Source organism: Pongo pygmaeus, chromosome 4, assembly GCF_028885625.2.
Source record: "Pongo pygmaeus isolate AG05252 chromosome 4, NHGRI_mPonPyg2-v2.0_pri, whole genome shotgun sequence".
Taxonomy (NCBI): domain Eukaryota; kingdom Metazoa; phylum Chordata; class Mammalia; order Primates; family Hominidae; genus Pongo; species Pongo pygmaeus.
This window is the reverse complement of record NC_072377.2, coordinates 36,566,616-36,584,783: the sequence shown is the minus strand read 5'-3', so window position 1 is coordinate 36,584,783 and position 18,168 is coordinate 36,566,616. Positions and strand designations below refer to the sequence as shown.

The 18,168-nt window shown below is 43.6% G+C and overlaps 3 pseudogenes; all 3 read left to right on the top strand.

Moving 5' to 3' along the window:
- The first annotated feature begins 2,839 nt into the window (after positions 1–2,839).
- LOC129036108 (NADH-ubiquinone oxidoreductase chain 1-like) lies at positions 2,840–4,634 on the top strand (annotated as a pseudogene).
- A 3,394-nt stretch (positions 4,635–8,028) lies between these two features.
- Positions 8,029–8,715, top strand: LOC129036107 (cytochrome c oxidase subunit 2-like; annotated as a pseudogene).
- Positions 8,716–8,991: 276 nt separating this feature from the next.
- LOC129036106 (ATP synthase subunit a-like) lies at positions 8,992–9,672 on the top strand (annotated as a pseudogene).
- The last annotated feature ends 8,496 nt before the right edge of the window (positions 9,673–18,168 follow it).

The window sequence follows — 18,168 nt, the reverse complement described above, 5'->3', positions numbered from 1 at the left end:
ATACATCAAAAATATTGCCATGTAACCCATATGAAATTATTGATGAGCAATTTTACTTCCTTGTCTAGCATGAAGTCTTCAATATCTGGGGCATTTTGCCATGTGGACTGGGACTAGCCACATGTCCAGTGCTCAAAAGCCATGAATGGCCAGTGGCTTCCATTAAGAACAGTGCAGCTCGAGTTTACAACATACAGGAAAATGAAAATAAAAGTCTGAAGGCCTAAAATAGGTTTTCCTTAAAAAGAAAAAATCAAAGCCAGAATGTCAGTGATATTGTTCATTGGGCCCATTGCTCCTGAGACTCTGAGGCATGTTCTGCATGTTCCAAAGTTTAAGCCTGACAGACTTGTCAGGACATTCTTCATCCATTATTTAATCCTCCTGTGCCCTTTAAGGTACATTCAGGATTGTTGTTTCTTTTGCAGCTGACTGTAATAAGATAGGAATGTAGGATAAGAGTCATTAAAGACAAATTTAATACCAATCTATCAAGCCAGAGATTGAAATGTAGATGTACCTTATTTCCCTTCCAGTTTTCTCCTTTGAGAGGTTTATCTACCCAGCCAATGGGTGGGAGTTGGGGGTGGATAATCCTAACCTTAGCTCAAATTATATTAATGTTTGAATAGGAAATTGGGTATTCACCCAATTTTGACAAAGGAAAAATTTCAGTCTCAGAAAGCTTAGTCTCAACTTGCTCATCTAACCTGCCTAGTTCACAGGATGACCACGTGATCATATGAGTGAGTAGCAGCGATGGGCATTGACAAGGGAAGACAGCACTTGACATCTAAGGTGCTATGATGCTGAGTATAATGATCTGTCGTTACTAGAATTTTTTCTACCAATGCTTCGACCCTCTACCACTCCAGCCTAGCCCCTACCCCTCAATTTGGGGGGCACTGGCTTCCCACAGTCACTTTATTCAACGTATATACCGCTGCTATTCCTACACCCCAAATCAACCTAACCCAAAAGACACTCCTGCATAGCTTATGTAGCTTATTTCACTCAAAGGAATACACTGAAAATGTCTCGATGGGCCCATACCGCCCCGTAAACAAATAGGTTTGGTCCTAGCCTTTCTATTAGCTCTTGGTAAGATTACACATGCAAGCATCCCCGCCCCGGTGAGTCGCCCTCCAGGTCATTCTGATTAAGAGGAGTAAGTATCAAACACGCAATAATGCAGCTCAAAACGCTCAGCCTAGCCACACCCCCACGGGAGACAGCAGTGATAAACCTTTAGTAATAAACGAAAGTTCAACTAAGCTATACTAACCTTAGGGTTGGTCAGTTTCGTGCCAGCCACCGCGGTCACACGATTAACCCAAGCTAATAGAAGCCGGAGTAAAGAGTGTTTTAGATCACCTCCCCCCAATAAACCTAAAATTTACCTGAGTTGTAGAAAACTTCAGTTAATATAAAATAAACTACGAAAGTGGCTTTAATATATCTGAACACACAACAGCTAAGACCCAAACTGGGATTAGATACCCCACTATGCTTAGCCCTAAACTTTAACAGTTACATTAACAAAACTGCTCTCCAGAACACTACGAGCCACAGCTTAAAACTCAAAGGACTTGGCGGTGCTTCATATCCCTCTAGAGGAGCCTGTTCTGTAATCGATAAACCCCGATCAACCTCACCACCTCTTGCTCAGCCTATATACCGCCATCTTCAGCAAACCCTGATGAAGGCTACAAAGTAAGCGCAAGCATCCACGTAAAGACGTTAGGTCAAGGTGTAGCCCATGAGGTGGCAAGAAATGGGCTACATTTTCTGCTTCAGAAAACTACGATAACCCTTATGAAACCTGAGGGTCGAAGGTGGATTTAGCAGTAAACTAAGAGTAGAGTGCTTAGTTGAACAGGGCCCCGAAGCGCGTACACACCGCCGGTCACCCTCTTCAAGTATATTTCAAGGACTATTTAACTAAAGCCCCTATGCATTTATATAGAGGAGGCAAGTCGTAACATGGTAAGTGTACTGGAAAGTGCGCTTGGACGAACCAGAGAGTAGCTTAACATAAAGAACCCGGCTTACACTTGGGAGATTTCAATTCAACTTGACCACTCTGAGCTAACTCTAGCCCTAAACCCAACTCACCCTACTACCAAACAACTTTAACCAAACCATTCACTCAAATAAAGTATAGGCACAGAAATTATAACTCGGCGCAATAGATATAGTACCGCAAGGGAAAGATGAAAAAAAAAAAAATAACCAAGCACAACATAGCAAGGATTAACCCCTGTACCTTTTGCATAATGAATTAACTAGAAATAACTTCGCAAGGAGAACCAAAGCTAAGGCCCCCGAAACCAGACGAGCTACCTACAAACAGCTAAAAGAGCACACCCGTCTATGTGGCAAAATAGTGGGAAGATTTATAGGTAGAGGCGACAAACCTATCGAGCCTGGTGATAGCTGCTTGTCCAAGATAGAATCTTAGTTCAACTTTAAATTTACCTGCGGAATCCCCAATCCCCTTGTAAATTTAACTGTTAGTCTAAAGAGGAACAGCTCTTTAGACACTAGGAAAAAAACCTTGTAAAGAGAGTAAAAAATACAACACCCATAGTGGGCCTAAAAGCAGCCACCAATTAAGAAAGCGTTCAAGCTCGACACCTAATTACCAAAAAATACCAAGCATATAACTGAACTCCTTATACCCCATTGGACCAATCTATTACCCTATAGAAGAAATAATGTTAGTATAAGTAACATGAATACATTCTCCTCTGCATAAGCCTATGTTAGACCAAAATACCACATGACAGTTAACAGCTCAATATACATAATCAACAAATAGACCATTATTATTTCCACTGTTAACCCAACACAGGCATGATCATCAGGAAAGGTTAAAAAAAGTAAAAGGAACTCGGCAAATCTTACCCCGCCTGTTTACCAAAAACATCACCTCTAGCATTACCAGTATTGGAGGCACCGCCTGCCCGGTGACATATGTTTAACGGCCGCGGTACCCTAACCGTGCAAAGGTAGCATAATCACTTGTTCCTTAAATAGGGACTTGTATGAATGGCTTCACGAGGGTTCGACTGTCTCTTACTTTCAACCAGTGAAATTGACCTGCCCGTGAAGAGGCGGACATAACATAACAAGACGAGAAGACCCTATGGAGCTTCAATTTACTTATGCAAATAACACCCAACAAGCCTACAGGCTCTAAACCACTAAACCTGCATTAAAAATTTCGGTTGGGGCGACCTCGGAGTATAACCCAGCCTCCGAGAAACACATGCTGAGACTTCACAAGTCAAAACGAACTACCACATACAATTGATCCAATAGCTTGACCAACGGAACAAGTTACCCTAGGGATAACAGCGCAATCCTGTTCTAGAGTCCATATCAACAATAGGATTTACGACCTCGATGTTGGATCAGGACATCCCGATGGTGCAGCCGCTATTAAAGGTTCGTTTGTTCAACGGTTAAAGTCCTACGTGATCTGAGTTCAGACCGGAGGAATCCAGGTCGGTTTCTATCTATTTCCTATTTCTCCCTGTATGAAAGGACAAGAGAAATGAGGCCTACTTCACAAAGCACCTTCCCCCCATAAATGATATTATCTCAATTTAACACCACACCCACACCCACTCAAGAAAAGAGTTTGTTAAGATGGCAGAGCCCGGTAATTGCATAAAATTTAAAGCTTTACAGTCAGAGGTTCAACTCCTCTTCTTAACAAAATGCCCATAATCAACCTCCTACTCCTGATCACATCTATCCTAATCGCCATAGCATTTCTAATGCTAACCGAACGAAAAATCCTGGGCTACACAAAACTACGCAAAGGACCCAACATTGTAGGCCCCTACGGACTACTACAACCCTTTGCCGACGCCCTAAAACTATTCACCAAAGAGCCCCTAAAACCTTCCACATCAACCATCACCCTTTATATCATCGCCCCCGCCCTAGCCCTCACCATCGCCCTCCTATTATGAGCCCCCCTCCCCATACCCAATCCCCTAATTAATCTCAACTTAGGTCTCCTATTCATCCTAGCTACATCCAGCCTAGCCGTCTACTCCATCCTTTGGTCAGGATGAGCATCAAACTCAAACTACGCCTTAATCGGCGCATTACGGGCAGTAGCCCAAACAATCTCATACGAAATCACCCTAGCCATCATCCTACTGTCAGTACTACTAATAAGTGGTTCATTCAACCTCTCCACTCTCATCACAACATAAGAACACCTGTGACTACTCCTGCCATTATGGCCCTTGGCTATAATATGATTTATCTTAACACTAGCAGAAACCAACCGAACCCCCTTCGACCTCACCGAAGGAGAATCCGAGCTAGTCTCAGGCTTTAACATTGAATATGCCGCAGGCCCATTTGCCCTATTTTTTATAGCCGAGTATACAAATATTATCATAACAAACGCCCTCACTACCATAATTTTCCTAGGGACAACATTCAACATCCACTCCCCAGAACTCTACACAACATTTTTCACCATCAAAACCCTACTCCTGACTTCCCTATTTTTATGAATTCGATCAACATATCCCCGATTCCGCTACGACCAGCTCATGCATCTCCTATGAAAAAATTTCCTACCACTCACGTTAGCACTACTCATATGACACATCTCCGTGCCCATTACAATCTCCGGCATTCCTCCCCAAACTTAAGAAATATGTCTGACAAAAGAGTTACTTTGATAGAGTAAATTGTAGGGGTTTAAATCCCCTTATTTCTAGGACCATGGGAATCGAACCCATCCCTGAGAATCCAAAATTCTCCGTGCCACTTATCACACCCTATCCTAAAGTAAGGTCAGCTAAATAAGCTATCGGGCCCATACCCCGAAAATGTTGGTTATATCCTTCCCGTACTAATTAACCCCTTAGCCCAACCTATCATCTACCTGACCGTCTTCACAGGTACATTCATTGCAGCACTAAGCTCGCACTGATTCTTTACCTGACTAGGCTTAGAAATAAATATACTAGCCTTCATCCCAATCCTAACCAAAAAAAAAAAAAAAAAAAAAAACCCCGCTCTACAGAAGCTGCTATTAAATATTTCCTTACACAAGCAACCGCATCCATAATCCTTCTAATAGCCATCCTCTCCAACAACGTACTCTCAGGGCAATGAACCACAGCCAACACCACCAACCAATACTCGTCACTAATAATTGTAACAGCCCTGGCAATAAAACTCGGAATAGTCCCCTTTCACTTCTGAGTCCCAGAAGTCACCCAAAGAATCCCCCTAATGTCCGGCCTACTCCTCCTTACATGACAAAAATTAGCCCCCATTTCAATTATATACCAAATCTCTCCATCAGTAAACGTAAACGTTCTCCTTACCCTTTCAATTTTATCTATTCTAGCAGGCAGCTGGGGCGGACTAAACCAAACCCAGCTACGTAAAATCCTGGCATACTCCTCAATTACCCACGTAGGCTGAATAATAGCAGTATTGCCATACAACCCAAACGTCACCATCCTCAACCTAGTCATCTACGTTATTCTGACAACTACCGCATTCCTAATTCTCAACTTAAATTCTAGCACCACAATCCTGCTATTATCTCGCACCTGAAACAAACTAACGTGGCTAATGCCCCTAATTCCATCTACCCTACTATCCCTAGGAGGCCGACCCCCACTAACTGGCTTCCTACCCAAATGAGCTATCATCGAAGAGTTCACAAAAAATGATAGCCTCGTTACCCCTACCATCATAGCCATCATCACCCTCCTTAACCTCTATTTTAACATGCGCCTAATTTACTCCACCTCAATCACACTACTCCCCATGTCCAACAATGTAAAAATAAAATGACAATTCGAAAACACAAAGCCCACTCCCCTCCTCCCCGCACTCATCATCCTCACCACCTTACTTCTACCCATCTCCCCCCTTATACTGACTATCTCATAGAAATTTAGGTTAACACAGACCAAGAGCCTTCGAAGCCCTCAGTAAGTTACAATACTTAATTTCTGTAACAACTAAGGACTGCAAAACCCTACCTTGCATCAACTGAACGCAAACCAACCACTTTAATTAAGCTAAGCCCTTACTAGACCGATGGGACTTAAACCCACAAACATTTAGTTAACAGCTAAACACCCTAATCAATTGGCTTCAGTCCACTTCTCCCGCCGCAGGGAAAAAAGGCGAGAGAAGCCCCGGCAGGTTTGAAGCTGCTCCTTCGAATTTGCAATTCAACATGATAATCACCTCAGGGCTGGTAAAAAGAGGTTTAGCCCGTTTTTAGATTTACAGTCTAATGCCATACTCAGCCATTTTACCCCCCGCCCCGCCCCAAACACACACACTGATGTTCGCCGACCGCTGATTGTTCTCCACAAACCACAAGGGTATTGGAACATTATACTTATTATTCGGCGCATGAGCTGGAGTCCTGGGCACAGCCCTAAGCCTCCTCATCCGGGCTGAGCTAGGTCAACCCGGCAACCTCCTAGGTAATGACCATATCTATAACGTCATCGTCACGGCCCATGCATTCGTAATAATTTTTTTCATAGTGATGCCCATTATAATTGCGGGCTTTGGCAACTGACTAGTACCCCTAATAATTGGCGCTCCCGACATAGCGTTCCCGCGCATAAACGACATAAGCTTCTGACTCCTCCCTCCCTGCTTCCTACTACTACTCGCATCTGCTATAGTGGAGGCCGGTGCAGGAACAGGCTGAACAGTCTACCCTCCCTTAGCAGGAAACTACTCCCACCCAGGAGCCTCTGTAGACTTGACAATCTTCTCTCTACATCTAGCAGGCATTTCCTCTATTCTAGGAGCTATCAATTTCATCACAACAATTATTAATATAAAACCCCCCGCAATATCTCAATACCAGACGCCCCTTTTCGTCTGATCCGTCCTAATCACAGCAGTCTTGCTACTCCTTTCCCTTCCAGTCCTAGCTGCTGGCATCACCATGCTACTAACAGACCGCAACCTAAATACTACGTTCTTTGATCCAGCTGGAGGAGGGGATCCTATCCTATACCAGCACTTATTCTGGTTTTTTGGCCACCCCGAAGTTTATATTCTCATCCTACCAGGCTTCGGTATAATTTCCCACATCGTAACATACTACTCCGGAAAAAAAGAGCCATTCGGATATATAGGCATAGTCTGAGCCATAATGTCAATTGGTTTTCTAGGATTTATTGTATGGGCCCACCATATATTTACAGTAGGAATAGACGTAGATACACGGGCCTACTTCACCTCTGCTACTATAATTATCGCCATCCCCGCTGGCGTCAAAGTATTTAGTTGACTCGCTACTCTCCACGGAAGCAATACTAAATGATCCGCTGCAGTCCTCTGAGCCCTAGGATTTATTTTCCTCTTCACCGTAGGCGGCCTAACAGGCATCGTACTAGCAAACTCATCATTAGACATTGTACTACATGATACATACTATGTTGTAGCTCATTTTCATTACGTCTTGTCAATGGGGGCTGTATTCGCCATCATAGGAGGCTTCATCCACTGATTCCCACTATTCTCAGGCTACACCTTAGACCAGACCTATGCCAAAATCCACTTCGTTATCCTATTTGTTGGCGTAAATCTAATCTTCTTCCCACAACACTTCCTTGGCCTATCTGGAATACCCCGACGTTACTCCAATTACCCCGACGCATATACCACATGAAACATTCTATCATCCGCAGGCTCATTTATTTCCCTGACAGCGGTAATACTAATAATTTTTATAATCTGAGAAGCTTTCGCCTCAAAGCAAAAAGTCCTAATAATTGAACAACCCTCTACAAACCTGGAGTGATTGTACGGATGCCCTCCACCCTACCATACGTTTGAAGAGCCAGTCTATATGAAACCTGAACAAAAAAGGAAGGAATCGAACCTCCTAAAGCTGATTTCAAGCCAGCCCCATAACCTCCATGACTTTTTCAAAAAGATACTAGAAAAAGCATTTCATAACCTTGTCAAAGTTAAATTACGGGTTAAGCCCTGTGTATCTTAATGGCACACGCAGCACAGGTAGGTCTGTAAGACGCTACCTCCCCTATCATAGAAGAACTAGTCATCTTTCATGACCACGCCCTTATAATCATTTTCCTAATCTGCTTCCTAGTCCTATACGCCCTTTTCCTAACACTCACAACAAAATTGACCAACACTAGCATCTCAGACGCCCAAGAAATAGAGACTGTTTGAACTATCTTACCAGCTATTATCCTAGTCCTAATCGCCCGCCCATCTCTACGCATTCTTTATTTGACAGACGAAATCAACGATCTCTCCTTTACCATCAAATCAATTGGCCATCAGTGATATTGAACTTACGAATATACTGACTATGGCGGATTAATCTTCAATTCCTATATGCTCCCACCATTATTCCTAGAACCAGGGGACCTACGACTCCTTGACGTCGACAACTGGGAGTAGTCCTCCCAGTTGAAGCCCCCGTTCGCATAATAATCACATCCCAAGAGGTTTTACACTCATGAACCGTCCCCTCATTAGGCCTAAAAACAGATGCAATCCCCGGACGCCTAAACCAAACCACATTCACTGCCACACGGCCAGGAGTATATCATGGCCAATGTTCAGAAATCTGCGGAGCTAATCACAGCTTTATACCCATCGTCCTAGAACTAATTCCCCTAAAAATCTTCGAAATAGGGCCCGTATTCACTTTATAGCCCTCCTACTCACCCTGCAGCCTGCCCCACTCCCCCTTCAAGGCTCACTGTAAAGCTAACCTAGCATTAACCTTTTAAGTTAATGACTAAGAGAGCTATTTTCTCTTTGCAGTGAAATGCCACAACTAAACACCACCACATGGCCTACTGTCATCACCCCCGTACTTCTCACACTATTTCTCATTACTCAAATAAAACTATTAAATACACACTTCCATTCACCCGCTTCGCCAAAATTCACTAAAACAAAAAACCATGCCAAACCCTGAGAACTAAAATGAACGAAAATCTATTCACTTCATTCATTACCCCTACAGTACTAGGCCTACCTGCCTCAGTACAAATCATTCTATTTCCCCCCTTACTGGTTCCCACCTCCAAATACTTCATCAGCAATCGACTAATCGCCACTCAACAGCGACTAATCCAACTCACCTTAAAACAAATAATAACTATCCATAACATTAAAAGACGAACCTGATCCCTCATACTAATATCCCTAATTATTTTCATTGCCTCAACCAACCTCCTAGGACTCCTACCCTACTCATTTACACCAACTACCCAACTATCTATAAACCTAGCCATAGCAATCCCCCTGTGAGCAGGTACGGTGATTACAGGCTTCCGCTTCAAAGCCAAAATCACCCTAACCCACCTCCTACCACAAGGTACGCCCACACCCCTCATCCCCATACTAATTATTATCGAGACCATCAGCCTATTTATTCAACCATTAGCCTTAGCCGTACGCTTAACCGCCAACATCACTGCAGGCCACCTACTCATACACTTAATTGGAAGCACTACGCTAGCAATATTAACCATCAGCTTCCCCTTAACCCTCATCACCTTCATAATTTTAATTTTATTAACTATTCTAGAAATTGCCGTTGCCCTAATTCAAGCCTATGTTTTTACACTTCTAGTGAGCCTCTACTTACATGACAACTCATAATGGCCCACCAATCGCATGCTTATCACATAGTAAAACCCAGCCCATGGCCCCTAACAGGGGCCCTCTCGGCCCTCCTAATAACATCCGGCCTGACCATATGGTTTCACTTCTACTCCACAACCCTATTATCACTAGGCCTACTAATCAATACACTAACCATATATCAATGATGGCGGGATGTAGTGCGAGAAAGCACATACCAAGGCCACCACACACTACCCATCCAAAAAGGCCTCCGATATGGGATAGTCTTATTCATCACCTCAGAAGTCTTTTTCTTCGCTGGGTTCTTCTGAGCATTCTAACCACTCCAGCCTAGGTGGTGGACTGGTAGAAAAGCATTCTTCAGGACTCAGAATCTTGCATGGATTTGATTATGGTAAAATAAACAGTTGCCAAAACTTTTCATCATTTGGGCTGAGGAGATGTCAGCCCAAACAATGCCAGGGCTTAAAAATAAGAAATATGAGTTTATAGGAATCACATGCATTGCTCCTCACATGCTTATATCCTCCAAAGATGGCAAAATGGTAGAAGTTAAAGGAATTTTTTTTTAATCGTCAAATCTCACAAAAATCCAATGTTTGGAAAAGACTTGGATAAAAATATTGCAATATTATAAGATTAAGTTCTAAAATATATACAACAGAATCCTTTTTGAGACAAAATTCACATAGGGAAGAGACGCTTTGGTTTCTTAAATAAATAAGTAAATCAATCAGTCAATCAATCTCTTTTTAAGGGTCCCATAACATTGGTAGTGGTTGAGTTAAATAATGACATAAAATGGCCAGGTGTGGTCAGGCACCTTGGAGAATAAATATCACCCTTTAGATCCCGGGCCCCAGACACTGCAGGGCCTCCCCATGGGTAGGTGGAAGAGGGAATCCTGAGTCCCAATCTGAGCACTTGGGAGGATTCACCTCCACGTATGTCCTCTACCTACCCATGATCTATCATTACCCATGTCATTCTGACCATTCATGAAGCCAGCATTTGGCCTAAGACCCTCACAGAGGTCCTGCCTCTCCCTCACACTTCTACTCAAGAATTATTATCAAGTCCCCTATGTCACATTTTGTGCCCTTCTTTTTTATCCAGTACCCTGACCACCCATCGCTTGCCCCAAGTTTCTTCCCATGTCTTCTACTGCCCTGTGTCCCAGTAGCACCAGTTTGTGTTTCATGCTTGGGCTTTGGCCAAATATGTCCCGTGTTCTGGACTACTCATCTTAGCACCTGACCTCTTCCAGACTCAGCTTGCCCTACTTACAATTTGCCTTTAGTTACTGTGTCTGGGTAAGAGGCACCTCATCCTGCATCACCATCTAGTTGGATATTATGGTAGGTAGCTATTGACTTTGCTGGTAGTCATTTGTTCCTAGTATGAGACAATGTTTCTCCCTCTCTTCTCCTCTCCTTTTCCTCCATCCAAATGACAGTGTGATCGAGTAAAAAGTCTATGGAATTTGGAGTTAACAAAAATGGTGTTGAATTGTAAAATGCCACCTTGGCAATTATCTCTAAGCTTGGTTTTTCACCTATAAATTGGGGATGATAACAATTAGTGCTCAGATACAAGTTTTTTTTATGAGAATAAAAACATGTGAGGACAAGTGTGCAAGAGCCAGGCATAAAATGATAAATGAACATGGCATGTTTGAGTGGCAATGAACTCGGAGTCCTAAACTCCTTTGGCTTTTTGTCTGTCTAGCTCTTTTTGCCTGGTCTTTATGGTTTGTTTGTTTATTTTTATTTTTTAAAACATAGATATATACCTTGTAACTTCTACTATATTGCATTAAAAAATCTTTGAGGTGATATACTTTATCATTCATTTTCCTATCTTGACCATTATAGTCATGTATTTCTTGGCTTGAGTGGAACAGAGAGTTCCTGTTTGAGTTCTGCACAGAAACTTCCCAAAGGAGAGCTTCAAATATTGGGAACCCTGTTAGATTTTCCAAGAAATCCATCTCATGACAGTGGATTGTAGGAAAGTGGGTTGCATTTAGATACCACCTGGAATAGAACCACCTGGAAGCAGACGGCTAGCAGTTGGAACGTTTGGCATGTGTGGCTCTTCCTCCTGTTGGTGGTGAGGTTTTCGACAAATTATTTAGCTTTTTGGCTTCAATTTCAGTCAGCTTACTAGAGATTGTAATGATATCGACCCCAAAGTGTTGATAGGAGAGGGCTTGAGAGAATCCAGGATACTTGATTCTCAGTGTCTGGCACGCAGGGCTTGCTCAATACACATTAACGATGATGGTTTTAATATTTCTTGCAAACATCTGAGCGCTTCTCAATTTAGAGTGATCCTACTAAAATATCAATTAGGTTATGTCACTCTGCTGCTCAGAATTCTCCGATAGCCTCTTCTACTCAGAGGAAAAGTCAAGATCCCTGCTCTATTTCCTTTTTCCCCTTAGTATTTAAAACCTCTTTAACAAAAAACAAACAAACAAAAAACCTCTTTAACAAACATTTAATTGACTTACTTGATTTGCTTATTGTTTATACAACCTGTCTCTCCCTGCTAGCTTGTGAGCTCCATGAGGGCAGGTCTGTTTAGTTCACTGTGCAGTTCAATGTCTTATACATTGAACTGGCCATACTAGGTACTGTTTATTGAATGAATGAATCACCCACAACCAAGATGATCTCTACCTCTCCTGAATTCCCACATTGCTTTGATGGCTATTCTTCTATGACACTTATTATAGTCCAAATACTGTACTTTTTTGTTGTTGTTGTTAGAAGGAGTCTCACTGTCACTGAGGCTGGAGTGCAGTGGCAGGATCTAAGCTTACTGCAACCTCCGCCTTCCAGGTTCAAGCGATTCTTGTGCCTCAGCCTCCCAAGTAGCTGGGATTACAGGCACACACCACCATGCCTGGCTAATTTTTGTATTTTTAGTGGAAACAGGGTTTCACCATGTTGGCCAGGCTGGTCTCAAACTCCTGACCTCAGGTGATCCACCCACCTTGGCCTCCCAAAGTGCTGGGATTACGGGTGTGAGCCACTGTGCCCAGCTATGTTGTTTTTTTTTTTTGAGATGGAGTCCTGCTCTGTCACCCAGGCTGGAGTGCAGTGGTGCAATCTTGGCTCAATGTAACCTCTGCCTCCTGGGTTCAAGCGATTCTCCTGCCTCAGCCTCCTGAGTAGCTGGGATTACAGGAGTGCACCACCATTCTCGGCTAATTATTTATTATTTATTTGTTTATATATTTATTATTTTTATTTTATTTTATTTATTATTTTTTCTTTATTTTAGTAGATAAGAGGTTTCACTACGTTGGCCAGGCTGGTTTAGAACTCCTGACCTCCAGTGATCTGCCTGCCTTGGCCTCCCAAAGTGCTAGGATTACAGGTTTGAGCCATCCCACCCAGCCATATACTGCACTATTTTGATATTTGCCTTAGTCTCTTTACCTCCCTGAGTTGTAAGCTTCCTGAGTTGGAAGAATGTCTTATTTCATTTTGTTTTACCTCAAAATTGTGGCATACAGTCAGCATTCATGCTCCTACTGGGAGAAGTACAACTGGAATTCTGAGCTATATTTCCTGTTTTCACCCACTCCTCTTGTACCATCTTTTCTTTAACATGAAACTTTATTACCCATCAAATATTTGTTAAATATTTGACGTCAAATATTTGTTAAATATTTGATCTTTAATTTCTAAAATAAAATGCATTGAATAGACTGGGCATGGTGGCTCATGCCTGTAATCCCAGCACTTTGGGAGGCTGAGGCGGGCTGATCACGAGGTCAGGAGTTCGAGACCAGCCTGGCCAATATGGTGAAACCCCATCTCCACTAAAAAAAAAAAATACAAAATACAAAAATTAGCCAGGTGTGGTGGCGTGCACCTGTAGTTCCAGCTATTTGGGAGGCTGAGGCAGAAGAATCACTCCCAGGAGGTGGAGGTTGCAGTGAGCCGAGATCGCGCCACTGCACTCCAGTCTGGGCGAGAGAGCAAGACTCCATCTCAAAAAAAAAAAAAAAAAAAGCATTGAATAAATGTCACTTAGTCTATTAATCTATTAGTAAGTGTTCACACTCAATTTCTGAACATAATACAATATTTCCATTTTCTCATCAAGAGAAATACAGATTCCTGCTAGGACCATCTCGTCTTCTTTAATGTGTCAGTCAGCAGTAGAATGACAACTCCCAGGTCCGTGATGCAGTGGAGTTGGTGACAGAAGAGGCTCAGCAGTGAATCCCACTCCCTCTGCTCCAGGCCTTCTTGGTGCGGCCAATCACAAGACAATCTGGCTTTAGGGCAAACTTAAAAGAAGTAGGTTAGAGCCACTTAAGAAAAGCAGCAGACAAAAAGACAATTTGTTCTTTTTCAAATTACCTATTGAGACATCCAAGTATAAAGGATTTTCTGGAGCACCTCTGACAGGCCTGCGCACTGGGAGAAGTGGGGGTGGAACCACAGAAGTTTGCACCTTGCGGCGGAGAGGAGCCTGGCCACTCCTGTTCCTGTGTGGGAACCTGGGAATTAGTCTGTGAGATGAGGGCCTGTTAACAGGAGCTCCTCTCTCGCTTTGCTGTGTTGTTTTTCGTTTTCACCCGATAAATTCTGGCCCCCTCACTCTTCAAAGTATCTGCATAATCTTTCCTGGTAGTGTGACAATAACCCGGGTTTTCCCACAACAATATTATGTTGGTAATTTAAAAAATGTGCTTCAATGGACACTTGTTATTTGATCTGAATACTAAATTTCATCAGCTTTTAGCCCAATTCATGATCCCAGTTACTGATGTCCATTAAAATCGAGGGTAGAGAATGTCATTCTGGCTTGCATAAACCTAAAGAAAAAATTGCAGAACGGGGTTGGAACAAGCCCCCCACACAAACAGTGCAGACATGTCCCCAGTCAGCTTCCTCCGCAGCATGGAGAAAGGGAAGAAGGCCCTCTCTGGCAACTTGGACACTGCCATGGGAGGAATCCCTGAGGCCAGACCTCATCCACCACAACCCTGGGGGCCTCCTGGGAGGTGACGGGACAGGCTGGTGAATATGTGGACACCATTTATTCAGCTGCTTGAGTCCTCAGGTTCTTGACTGTGAAGCCCTGTCACTTTTATGTGATGTTTCTCTTTAAAACTCCTGGGTTCATCTTGAGACCCTAAAGGGCACAGTGAGGTGTGCGCGCTTCCTTTTGCCCCTCCAGAGTACAGTGCTGTCTGTGACATGCAGGGGTGCACTCTTGGAGCAACATCCATTTCCCAGGCTGCTGGGCAGGATTCATGGCCAGAAGGGCTGCTGGCTTCAAAGGCCCAGAGGAGCCCCTGGAGCAGGTCAGACCCTGCAAGCGCCTCAGATGTGAACAGGCACCTGGACAAACAAAGAATGCAGTGTGGTTCTTTATTCCTGCTACACATTTTCCTGAGCAAAATGTGCCAGGACTGCCTTTTCATGCCTCACATCTTAAAGAGGTGTTTGTGTATCGGGGGCTGGGGAGGATGGTGGGTGTTGAATTAGACTCTCAGGGCTAGGTCTTTCATCTTCAGATACTCAGCAGGCTAGTACATCACAGTAGTCCCATAATCCTTTCCCTCGTCTCAGCTAACTCCGCCTGTCATGGGACATTCTCAGCCAAGGACCCATCTACTGATCTTTCACAGAACGCGTGTGTGTAGCTTTTCAGCGCTTGATTCGGTGCCTGCTCTTGTAGGAGCAAAGCAAATATTTGTTGAATGAATAAATGAGCTACTTGGATCAACTGTAGAACAAAGCTATATCTTTAGAAGCGGAACCATTTCTCTCATTTTGGATCCCCACCAGAAGCAAGCTCTGAAACACGGATTTGAGTCAAAATAGTTTATTTGGGAAGTGATCCCAGGAAACACCAGTAAGAGAATGAGGAAGTGGGACGGGCAAGGGAAAGCAGCCAACAAAGAATGCCTCATTCAGCAAATCACCACTTTGGGCAACTGGGGCGTGAGCTGCAGGGCAACTCCAGGAGCCAGTGAAGAATACCCACCCCAGCACTACCCCATCCAAAGCGTTAAGGAGCCTGAGTGTGGCAACAGACTGCTTCTGGGGAGTTATCAATTCCAGCTGCCGTGTGCCCAGGCAGAGTAGGTGCTGGGCACAGTGAAAACCTTTAGGCAAAGGTGTGCATTGTCAGTTGGAAGTCAGACTGGAGGTGCATAAATGATGGAGGGTGTTTGCCATGTCTCCAACACGATTGATTCCACCAACTTTAGTTTCCATTCCCTCCATTTCTTATGTCAGTAGGAGACTGACAGAAGCTGTCAGGAGGAGACGGGGTTGCTGGTTCCTTCTGTCCTAGGGACAATAGTAAGTCCTAGAGACTGTAGCCTAGCACGTAATCTCCATTATCTTGTTACTTGTTAGCTGTGGGCCCCTGTGGATGTGGGTTTCAGCAAATCACACACACTAATCTTGCAGTACATTCTGGTTGCCTGTGATTCTCTTGGCCTTCTTTTCCAAATCGCATTTTCTGTGTCTTAGTAGGCATAGGATAGAGCAAACAATGACCATGTTTGAGACTGAAGTGGTTGAGAAGTTTAAAGAACAATAGTGTCATAATTCAGAGTGGTTAAACTTAGTTAATGATATTGTCGTAAAACTTCTCACAAAACCTGGCGTGTTAGACCCACGAAGGACCTTAGACACCACCTCATTCAATGAGCTCATTTTACAGATGGTGAGACAGAGGAGCAGAGAGATGAAAGGAATCATCCAAGGTCGCACAACTGGTTAGAGTCTCCCAATCCCAGGGCTGATTGCCCTCCCACGCTGCTGCTAACACTGCCCATCCCAGGGGCTCTGGAGAACACTCTCCGGAAGGTATTGTGCAAAGTGTTAAAGAACATGGGACAAGTGCAAGATGGGAGCAAAGGATTTCAGGAGTGGAGAGGAAAATGGGGCAAAAAAACAGGAGTGTGGGAATCAGCAGCTGTTGAGCTCCTACTCTGTCAAACACCATGCTCTGTGTCTTATAGGCATTATCTTATTACTGGTCATGAAATCACCGGGAAGCAGGTGCCATCATTTTTAAAACTGTGTTTTACAAGCTTTTCAAACTTTTTTTAAAAAAGTAATTTCTTGGCCAGGCACAGTGGCTCACACCTGTAATCCCAGCACTTTGGGATGCCAAGGTGGGTGGATCACCTGACCTCGGGAGTTCGAGACCAGCCTGGCCAACATGGTCAAACCCTATCTCTACTAAAAATACAAAAAATTAGCCGAGGATGGTGGCAGGTACCTGTAATTCCAGCTACTTGGGAGACTGAGGCAGGAGAATCGCTTGAACCCAGGAGGCAGAGGTTACAGTGAGCCAAGATCACGCCATTGCACTCCAGCCTGGGTGACAGACTGAGACTCTGTCTCAAAAAAAAAAAAGTAATTTCTTTAATTTTTTAAAGAAATCATCTCACCTCATTCTGAAGCTTCATTCCCACACAGAAGCAGGAAACTAAAAAAACAAACAAAAACAAAGATGAAAACAACAACAACAACAACAACAGCAAAACCCAAAACCTAAACTTATGAATGTAAAGTAGCTGGGTTGCCTACGGATTGACTCATGAGGCCGATAGTTTTACTTTGTCAGCAGCCCAAGACAACTTATTCACATTTCCTCTGTGCATGGAGAAACACCTTCACTGGCCTCTAGTACACCAAGGCAACTCTGAAAATCTCTAGTCAGCAACGTCTAATTTGACCATCCTCCACCTCCCTGGATAGTTCGGGTCCCTTTTCTAGTGACAACATTGGAGATCTGTTTAACATGAAAACACAGTTTTTGAGATAAGCATCTTTTTGAATAATTGTCATCCTATAACACCACTAAAAGAATGAATTTATAAGATTGGGCCAAGCAGAGAGCTGGCTCTCTGCAAAACACAGGACCCGGGGAAGAGCAAGGGGATTGGAAGCAGGGTGAGAGTGAGAGAGGGGAAAGAAAGAAACCAGTCAGCAGGCAGTTAGGGTGAGTCCTCGGTTAAATTATTTCAAACAAACACCCTGCAGGCACAGATAAGGGAACTTGCACAGAGGGGCTTACCTAAGACATGCCCACAGCCATACAGATAAGAAAGTCTACACAGGTGACTTGCCCAGACATGCCCCCAATGGAAAATTCCATCCCCTGACACATGCACAGTAAGGGGAACAAAGCATTTTGGAGTAACTCAAACTAAGGACCTGCACGTGCACTAGGAGAGAGGGGTGTAGCTACCAGAAATTTGCACCTTATGTAAATAAGATGCCCAGCTCTCATCAGTGTTTTATTAAAACCTTTGCATTCAATTGTAAAACAGCAACCCTCTTTCAGGTCCCCTCTATCCAGTGGAGAGCTTTATTTTTTCACTTATTAAACTTTCACTCCAACCTTGGTGTCTGCACTCCTTAACTTTCCTGGTCATGAGACAAAGGACTCTGGGTACTACCTCAGGCAATAAGAGACTGTAACAAGAGGGGGAAAGAAGAGGTGTGTGGTGGTTGT